Source organism: Pollachius pollachius (genome assembly GCF_949987615.1).
Source record: "Pollachius pollachius genome assembly, chromosome: 11".
Lineage (NCBI taxonomy): Eukaryota > Metazoa > Chordata > Actinopteri > Gadiformes > Gadidae > Pollachius > Pollachius pollachius.
This window is the reverse complement of record NC_136944.1, coordinates 921,875-932,066: the sequence shown is the minus strand read 5'-3', so window position 1 is coordinate 932,066 and position 10,192 is coordinate 921,875.

Below are 10,192 nucleotides of genomic sequence, written 5' to 3'. Positions count from 1 at the left end.
GGTTAAGGTGAGACGGAGTGGGTGACGAGGGGTTAAGGTGAGACGGAGTGGGTGACCAGGGGTTAAGGTGAGACGGAGTGGGTGACGAGGGGTTAAGGTGAGACGGAGTGGGTGACGAGGGGTTAAGGTGAGACGGAGTGGGTGACGAGGGGTTAAGGTGAGACGGAGTGGGTGACGAGGGGTTAAGGTGAGACGGAGTGGGTGACGAGGGGTTAAGGTGAGACGGAGTGGGTGACCAGGGGTTAAGGTGAGACGGAGTGGGTGACGAGGGGTTAAGGTGAGACGGAGTGGGTGACGAGGGGTTAAGGTGAGACGGAGTGGGTGACGAGGGGTTAAGGTGAGACGGAGTGGGTGACCAGGGGTTAAGGTGAGACGGAGTGGGTGACGAGGGGTTAAGGTGAGACCGAGTGGGTGACGAGGGGTTAAGGTGAGACGGAGTGGGTGACGAGGGGTTAAGGTGAGACGGAGTGGGTGACGAGGGGTTAAGGTGAGACGGAGTGGGTGACGAGGGGTTAAGGTGAGACGGAGTGGGTGACGGGGGGTTAAGGTGAGACCTGGTGAGGGAGAGCTGGCGAGGAGGGAACGTTGTGGAAAAATGGCTAGGGTGAGACGGGGTGGGATTGGGGGGGGGGGGAGGAGGAGGAGATGAGGAGGAGACGCATGGAGGGACGGTTGGTTAAGGTTAGGGCAGGGGGAGGAGGGGTTAAGGTTAGGGCAGGGGGGGGGGGAAGTCCCACACGCTGGCAGAGCCCACGGACGAAGACCCAGACGGGGAGGCCCGCCGGCCGAGCTCCGCCAACGCGCCGGACAAGATGGAGCGCAGGAACCCCTGGTGTACCCCCCGCCCCTCAGGACCCTGAAGAGGGTCCCGGTCGCCCTCCGCTTGTCCGTCTCGTCCGGGCAAATGTTGCCCCCTTGACCTAGGGGTAGCCAAGAGGGTATGTTGGCACAAATCCTGTGGTCTATTGTTTAACAAAAAAGAGACACAAAACAAAGCTTCCATTAGTCTTGCTCGCAGGATTTATTCTGCGGTAACGTGTCCCTGTGGTGTTAATGATCCCCTGGGTGTCGTGCGCCATCTAGTGGCTCGGTGAGTCATTCTAGCGAAAGCCGACATTATAAAATTTGATTATTAGATTATTATAGTCAAAAACCAAAAAATAAAAGGGTGTCTACTTTTATATTTTTACTAATGCCCCAAATGTATTTATATTTTTAACCCTTTACACACAATAAGGAACTATTTTTCTAACCCATTACACAAAGTCTGTGAAACCGGATGATTTGTGATTTAATAATACCCACGAATGTGTGCTTGGGGTGTGGCTACTTTTATGGAGGAGTGCGTGTGTGTCGGTGGGTTTGAAATAAACTTTTGTGTGGAGGACTGTGTGTTTGTGTCTGGGAAAAAAAACTGTTGTGATTAGAAAATCTATATGTTGCATGTTGTGTATGTAACCCCTCTTTGCCTTATGAGGTTACAGGTAATTTTGGGTTTGGGTTTCAATTCGAAGTTGGACCAGTTACCAGGATACTAGGTTAACGCTCATGGAGCCCAGGATGGAACATCAACACTGACCACACTCACACAAAACGTAGTTTCAGAACTGTATTGTTAACAACAATTTTCAACATGGAAGATAATAAAACATGGAACAACATGGAAAATAATAACACATGGAACAACATGGAAAATAATAAAATGCGCGCAAAATACAATAGAAATATAAAGAAATGTCTTTATGGTCTTCTCTTCCTTGATATGAGCTCAGTTTATATCGTTGGGGCCCTTTGATCTTTGTGTTTCCTACCACACCGCAGGTTTGGGAGGTAGGTCAGTTGACTCTGTTCCTTGGTTCCGGCTCGCCATCTGGTTATCTCCAGCGGATGTCTGGAAGCCGCCTGGTGGCTATCCAGTGCTGGTCTTCTATCTATCGTTGACTACCGGTGATGTCCCCTCGACATCGAGCGTCACCAATTCAAATCGTTCACAAAAACCTGACCGCCGAGCGGGCAACATCAACTGTGGACTGTTGAGTCAGCTCACGGTGTTTTCCAACTACTTCTAGATATTTTTCAATTGTGCAACCGAACGGTGCGTTCCCTCCTTTCCCACTACTTATCAAGCAGTTATGCGCACTTGCAACGCCGCTTCACCGTGACGTCATGACGCACGTCTCTCTGCTCTGTCCGACGCAGTTAACCCCATAAATGCCAGCTATCGCTCTCTCACACATTCATACAAAATAATAGCGGACTTTTACTCTTTCTTCTTTTAACTTTTTCACAGCTTATGAAGCCTGGGCTACACTCTCCCCCCCTGAGCTCATGCCCGTCCCGGGACATGGCAAGGGTTGCGTAGTTACTACCTGGGAAGTTGAGGAAGAGGAGCCTACAAAGTTCTCATTCAAAGTAGTGTCAACAACTGTTGATAAGCCACGAAGAAATGACTGAACCATAGCTAACAACGGGCTACCTAGTTCTGTGTATGTGAGTCGGTTAGGTTGGCTCTTAGTCCGAGTTGAATGTCGACCAGAACTAACCTGTTCTTGCTCTTGTGTATCAGATGTACATGTACCTACTGTCTGATTGTCACCAGTGTCACACGGAACGTCTGGAGATTTGTCGCATTGCGTGTTAGTACAGTCATTTTCAGTAAAACCCATTGGTTCAGCCGTTGCGGCTATGTCAGTAGTCGAATGTGCAATGTCACTTGGCTGACTATCAGCCTGGTCAAGTACCAGAGAGGCGTCTGTAGTACAGTCAAGCCTAAAAGGTTGTTTGTCAATCTCAGGTAAATAATCAACACGCTGAACACTTGGAGCACTCTCAACAAGATGATCAAGTGGAAGTATCTGACATTGTGCATCTTGCTCAGGGGATATTCCTGGATTAAACTGAGCTGTGTTCTGAAAAGTTGGGACCTGAACACTTGAAGGATCCCTGAACCAGTAGATAGGAATGATCTCATCTTCCTCCTCGTCCGAGGGGATCGTTTCATCTGGGGAAGGATTTGCACGAGTCGACGGCCTACGCTTCCCGGACTGTGGGACAGGATGGCTGTCCTCCGTTGGTAAGTAGCCACACGGAAGTAGTAAGTCCCTATGTAATGTCCTTAAAGGACCTTCACGGTTCTCAGGCTTCACTGTGTACACTGGGAGTGTTCCAGCTCTGCTTACCACAACATGGACAGTTGCTTCCCATTTATCAGAAATTTTGTGCTTTCCCCGTAAGCGGACATTTCTGATGAGAACTCGGTCTCCAACATCCAAATCCAAAGCCGTTACACGCTTGTCATATCTTGTTTTGTTTCGACTTGCTGTTTTTGCAGCATTTGTTGTTGCCATTTTGTAGCTTTCCTGAAGACGAGACTTGAGAGTCTGAACATACTGAGAGTGTGACGTGTGCTGACCACCCTGCACAGGCAAACCAAAAGCGAGATCGACTGGTAAGCGAGGCTGGCGGCCGAACATGAGTTCGTATGGCGTGAACCCCGTCACCTCGTTCCTCGTACAATTGTACGCGTGAACTAGCGGTTTTACAAACTCACGCCACCGAAACTTCTCTTGATTCCCCAGGGTACCTAGCATGTTCAATAAGGTGCGATTAAACCGCTCAACAGGGTTCCCCCGGGGGTGGTACGGAGTTGTCCTCACCTTATGTATGCCAGCTACTCGGCAAAGTTCCTTGATCATGTGGGACTCGAAATCAGGTCCCTGATCACTGTGGAGTCTTTCCGGGAACCCGTAATGTACAATGAAATTGTCCCACAGACACTTCGCCACAGTTCGGGCCTTTTGGTTGGGCGTTGGTATGGCAACCGCGAACTTTGTAAAGTGATCTGTGATGACAAGGATGTCTTTTGTTCCACCAATGTCGGGTTCCAAAGAAAGGAAATCCATGCAAAGTAACTCAAGAGGTCTCGTGGTGTTGATATTGACCAACGGTGCCGCTCTCCCTGGCAATGCCTTTCGGCGCACACATCTGCCACATGTTTTCACCTTCTTTTCAACATCTAAAGCCATCTTTGGCCAAAAGAACCTTGTTCTGGCAAGATCTAAGGTACGATCAGCACCCATGTGTCCCATGTGATCATGTAAGCTCACCAAGACCATGTCACGGAGCTCAGCTGGCAAGACCAGCTGATATGAAGCCTGGGCTACACTCTCCCCCCCTGAGCTCATGCCCGTCCCGGGACATGGCAAGGGTTGTCAGTAACTACAGTGAAGTGATTTCCATAAAGATAGTCACAGAATTTTTCAGCGACTGACCACTTAAGTGCCAAGAATTCCAGCTTATGGGCTGGGTACCGGCTCTCACTCCGCGATAGCCCCCTGCTCGCATAAGCTATGACCCGGAGCTGACCTTCTTGTTCTTGATAAAGAACAGCACCAAGCTGGCATCGGTATGTAGTACATACGGCTTTTGAGGATCGGCGAAGCCCAATACCGGAGCGGTGGTTAGCGCTTCAATGACCTGCTTAAATGCCTGCTGACAAGCAGGTGTCCAACGACCACCAAAGGGTGCCTTTGGGTCATGGTAAGTCTGATCAGTTGATGGTTTCAAGTTGGATTTCTTACGTGGAGGTGGGTACCCGGAGGTCAGGCCGTGCAAGGACTTCACGATGTCAGAGTAACCCTTCACAAACCTCCTGTAGTACCCTGCAAAACCCAAGAATGACCTCAATTCTCGCAGGTTTCGGGGGACTGGCCAAGTTTTGAGAGAAGCAATGTTCTCTGGGTCAGTTTCAACCCCGTTCCTGGAGATGACATGTCCGAGATATCGGACAGATGTCTGAAAGAAAGAACACTTCTCAGGTGAGAGTTTTAGACCAAACTCCTTCAAACGACCAAGAACTTTCATAAGTCGGGCTTCATGCTCCTCCAAGGTTTTTGAGAAAATGATCAGATCGTCTAGGAAAACCAAGACTTCCTGCAAATGCATATCGCCCATGCATTTCTCCATTAACCTTTGAAAGGTACTTGGTGCGTTTGTCACACCCTGAGGCATCCTGTTGAATTCCCAAAACCCAAGCGGGCATACAAATGCTGTCTTGGATTTGTCTTTCTCTTCAACTTCAATCTGGTAATAACCAGACTTCAAATCGAGGACCGAAAACCACTGAGAACCTGAAAGTGCAGAGAAGGTGTCTTCAAGCTTGGGAAGTGCGTATGCATCCTTTATTGTCTGCAGGTTCAGCTTGCGGTAGTCAATGCAGAGTCTGACAGTACCGTTCTTTTTCTTGACAACCACAATTGGGGACGAAAAAGGTGACTCAGATTCCCTAATTACCCCAGTTTGTAAGAGCTCTTGGATATGCTTGCGAACAGCTTCAACATCAGCTGGATGTATTGGCCGAGGCCGCTGCTTGAAAGGAGTCTCATCCGAAAGCTTAATGTGATGTGCCACTTTATCTGTTCGCCCAAAATCCAAGTCGTGTTGCGCAAACACTTCTGGCATGTTATGAAGTTTCTCGACAATGCGCTCTTTCCAATCGGTTGGGATAGGCGAATCCCCAAAGTTGAAGTGCAAGTTCGACTTCTGAGATGACTCAGCATCGGCTGGTTGATTCACTTGCTGTTGGGACAAGACGCTCTGGTAAGTACCGATGTCTGCAAGTTTACACCCTGCAGGGATGATAACATCATGTTCAGATACATTACTAACGATGACTGGAAGCTTGAAGGGTCGCTGGTTGGGAAAGTCAACCAAGCAAGACTTCACTATTAATCCGCCAGGCAAAGTAGATGAAGATGAATGCTCAACAACAACAGTCTTCTCATTCTGGAAGTCGTTAGCTACAGTGAAACCTTCGATGACAACGGTCTTTCCAGCCGGAACGACCTCTGGTTTCTTTTCTTGTAGCTTCACCATGCCATGGCTATTGCTAGCCTGTCTGCGTCTGAGTTCAAGGACCTTGATCACAGCTTGGTAGCCATAATGGGCTGGCTGATAGTTGGTTGAATCACCTTCCGAAAATGTGTCATACAAGACATCCATGGTGTTGGTACCTATAAGCACAAGAGACTGTGAGGTGGCCCTGACATCAGGCACAACCAAAGCAAGGGTAGGTACCTCGATCGAAACACCAAGCAACGCCTGTGGAAAGACAACTGTCATTTCAATGTAACCTTGGTAGGGCACGGATTGTCCGTTTGCTCCCTCTACCTCTAGGAGATCGTGCAAGGGTTTGATTTCTTGTTCGGCTAGGTGCTGTTCATAAAATGAATGAGGAACGGTGGTGACCTGTGAACCTGTATCAAGTAGACAGTTAACTTGTTTACCGTTGATGGTCACTTGAGCTGTACTTCTGGTACCTACCAACCCAGAAGGAAGCTTAAAGGAGTGGTTTCTTTTAGAGTGTTCTGAAATTGTACACTTTTGAACCTTGTATTTCTTTGAGGAGCGTGGTTGCTTCTCTTCAGCCCCTGTCTGCCCCACGACAGAGACTGAATCTAGTTTAAAGGTAAGTCAGGGCAGTTCTGTTGTTCCCACTTGTGCTGTCTTTCCTCTAATTTTTTTCTCTTTTCAGTCACTAAAGTCGGGTTTGAGTCATTGGTGCAAAATGTTGATACGTGTCCATCCTCCCCACAACTAAAACAATACCAAGGTCTGGGTTTGTTTGTGTAGTTCTTTCTTGGTTGTTTCGTCATGTCTGGTTTTGTACTGTGTGATGTTGACAATCTGCTTTGTGTTTTTCCCGCAGCTCCTCTATCACTAAACCCCCCAGGCGTCCTCTGAGCCATTAAGGTGGTTAGCTGACTCTGAATGCTAGCTACCTGCTTCCTAAGATCGTCAATAGCACTGGGCTGGGTGTCTGGGTTCTCTGTTGGCTCAACAATACAGCTACTTTGTTACTGGAGCTGAACTCTCTGCCTTGTGGAACCTACATGCTTCCTCATGCGACTAGCTTTTACTGCCTGTCTGTCCTCCTCAGTACGTAGCATTAGCAAAAGCTCTGAGAACGGAGGTGGAAGATTTTTCTTCTGCTCAAGTTGTAAACTAGAGAGCAGAGCAGTGTCCCAGCATCCTCTACAAAACTGTTTGAGGAGGTGTTTACCTACTTCCCCTGGTACGACCCCCCCTCTCTTAACAGCCAGGTTGAGCGTGAGCTGCAACCGCTGTAGGTAAGCTGATGGCTTCTCGCCTGGATCCTGGAGAGTACTCATGAATTGAGCAAACAGCTCTTCTCCATCTTCAACTGCACCAAAAGCAGAATCTAGAAGTTGCAAATAGGCTGAAGGCAATGAATTTGAGCACAAGCCTCTTACCACATCTGCTGCAGGTGAAAGCAAACTCTCCAAGATCCTTCGAGACACTTGAAGAGGAGACATACTGGGATCATTCAAGAGAAGGTCAATGTGCGAACGCCAAGTATCATAGTCCACTTCACTATTCGGTCTGGGAATTTTCCCTGAAAATGAGCGAAGTCGGACTGGGAATGAAAAGGAAGAACCTGCATCCCCCCTCCTCACAATGTGTTCAACCACAACTTTCTGAACCTCTGGTGGATTGATGTCACTCACAGAAAGGGATAGGACTCTTCTTTGATCAACAACTGGTGCTGACATAGCACTGTTTTCACCACTGTCACCCTGAGGGGGACCTGAGAAAGGACTGGTGGGCTGTAGGGACTCTACAGGAAACTCACTGAGTACTAAAGGCGACGGCTCGTTTGCAGATTGCATGCTTTCAACATCACTACCGATATGCATCATCATCTCTCTTAAGACTGCTTCGTAGTCTTTGCCGCTTAGCTTTGCTAGCTCTTTTAACTCTGTCAGGTAAGTTTTTGTAGCACTGCTACCTAGCTTAGAAGTGTAAACACTACTTAAAGCCTCAACATTGTACACAACATTTGAATCACTTTTTAGTGTGTGTCTGTATGGTAAAAGTGACTGCATAGCTTGTACAGCTGAGCCACTAGCGTACTCGACAATCAGGTTTTTGTGTAAATCAGAAGACTCATCCTCAACCAAAAGAGTGCGCTGAATGGCACCATACTTCTTAAGGAAATCAATCACTTCTTCAACCTGAACTGACTCAGTTATTCCATCAATGATGACTGCGTTAGGAACTTTAACACTTGACCTCTGGATAAAATCCATGTTTGAATGAAGCAATATTGATGTCACCTAACTGGGCTCCTGGCTAGCTCGCCACTTTCTGTAACCCCTCTTTGCCTTATGAGGTTACAGGTAATTTTGGGTTTGGGTTTCAATTCGAAGTTGGACCAGTTACCAGGATACTAGGTTAACGCTCATGGAGCCCAGGATGGAACATCAACACTGACCACACTCACACAAAACGTAGTTTCAGAACTGTATTGTTAACAACAATTTTCAACATGGAAGATAATAAAACATGGAACAACATGGAAAATAATAACACATGGAACAACATGGAAAATAATAAAATGCGCGCAAAATACAATAGAAATATAAAGAAATGTCTTTATGGTCTTCTCTTCCTTGATATGAGCTCAGTTTATATCGTTGGGGCCCTTTGATCTTTGTGTTTCCTACCACACCGCAGGTTTGGGAGGTAGGTCAGTTGACTCTGTTCCTTGGTTCCGGCTCGCCATCTGGTTATCTCCAGCGGATGTCTGGAAGCCGCCTGGTGGCTATCCAGTGCTGGTCTTCTATCTATCGTTGACTACCGGTGATGTCCCCTCGACATCGAGCGTCACCAATTCAAATCGTTCACAAAAACCTGACCGCCGAGCGGGCAACATCAACTGTGGACTGTTGAGTCAGCTCACGGTGTTTTCCAACTACTTCTAGATATTTTTCAATTGTGCAACCGAACGGTGCGTTCCCTCCTTTCCCACTACTTATCAAGCAGTTATGCGCACTTGCAAGGCCGCTTCACCGTGACGTCATGACGCACGTCTCTCTGCTCTGTCCGACGCAGTTAACCCCATAAATGCCAGCTATCGCTCTCTCACACATTCATACAAAATAATAGCGGACTTTTACTCTTTCTTCTTTTAACTTTTTCACAGCTTATGAAGCCTGGGCTACATGTATATTTAACCTTAATAGTAGGGTGATGTGTATGAATTGTAGAAAGTGATCTAAACTATGTGGCCGGAGCCAGGGGATGTCGTCCAGGAACCGACAGTTCACCTGTGGCAGCAACGGGCAGGAATGCAGAGCAGAATGTTGGAACCCAGCCATGTAGATGTTCTCATAGCTGGGGGGGAACCCAGCTATGCCAGCTATGCCAACTTGCCCACTGCCGTCCCGTGTGTCTGGAGGTAATGCTTGTTGTTATAAACAAAGTCTTTCCTGCAGGTTGATGGTCAGTGACTCCAACAGGTGACTGGGGGGGCTGTCGGGGGTCTGGGTACCGGAGGAGTGCAGAGCGGACAGCCCGCAGGCCAGAATCCATGTCCATGTTGGTGTAGAATGAATCTAGATCAACTGTAAATAAAAAGGCTTGTGTGTAAACCGGTGTGTTATTCAGTGTTTGGATGAGGTGGTAGGTATCTTTGATAGCTGGGGTGTTTCCGGGAGATGGGCTTGAGGTGGTACTCTATAAACTCAGCTGCTGCAGAGGACTCGTTCCCACAGTGGGAGATGATTGGTCGCCCCGGCCGCTCTAAGAAAGGACTCCGTCCGGCGGCACCGTCCAGGACTTGAGCGCCTTGTGGGTCTTTGGCAGAAGATAAAAGAGGCGTTCACGAGGAGTGTCTGGACCGTCTAAGTATATTTTCTGTCTATGTGTGATGTATTTACGTTGATGGAGGTCAGTAAATATATTGCGAATTTGATGTTGTGTGGCCAATTGGAGTGAATCCTGTATGGGTCTGTAATGTAATGGATTCCCTAACTGTGTGTGTGCTTCTAAGAGGTATTGTTGTGTATCTAAGATGACTATTTTGGACCCTTTGTCTGCAGGTTTAATGACTATGTGTTTGTAATTAGGCAGGTGTCCAGTGCTGTATATTCTTGTTCAGTAGTGTTGGGTGTTTCTAAAGTGTTGTTAAGTGGTTATGTATGGCTGTGTGTTTATTGGTACGGAGGAGTGTGGTGAGGTTCTCCGGCAAGGCGCCCGGCGGTGGTTCCCAGCTGGACGGCCCCTGAAACAGTGGAATGGGCCCACCGGGACGGCCATGGAAGGGTTCTAATCATTTAAGTGACCGGTTGTAATGGTGGACGGGGGGTGGGGATGAAACTAAGGCCCCTCT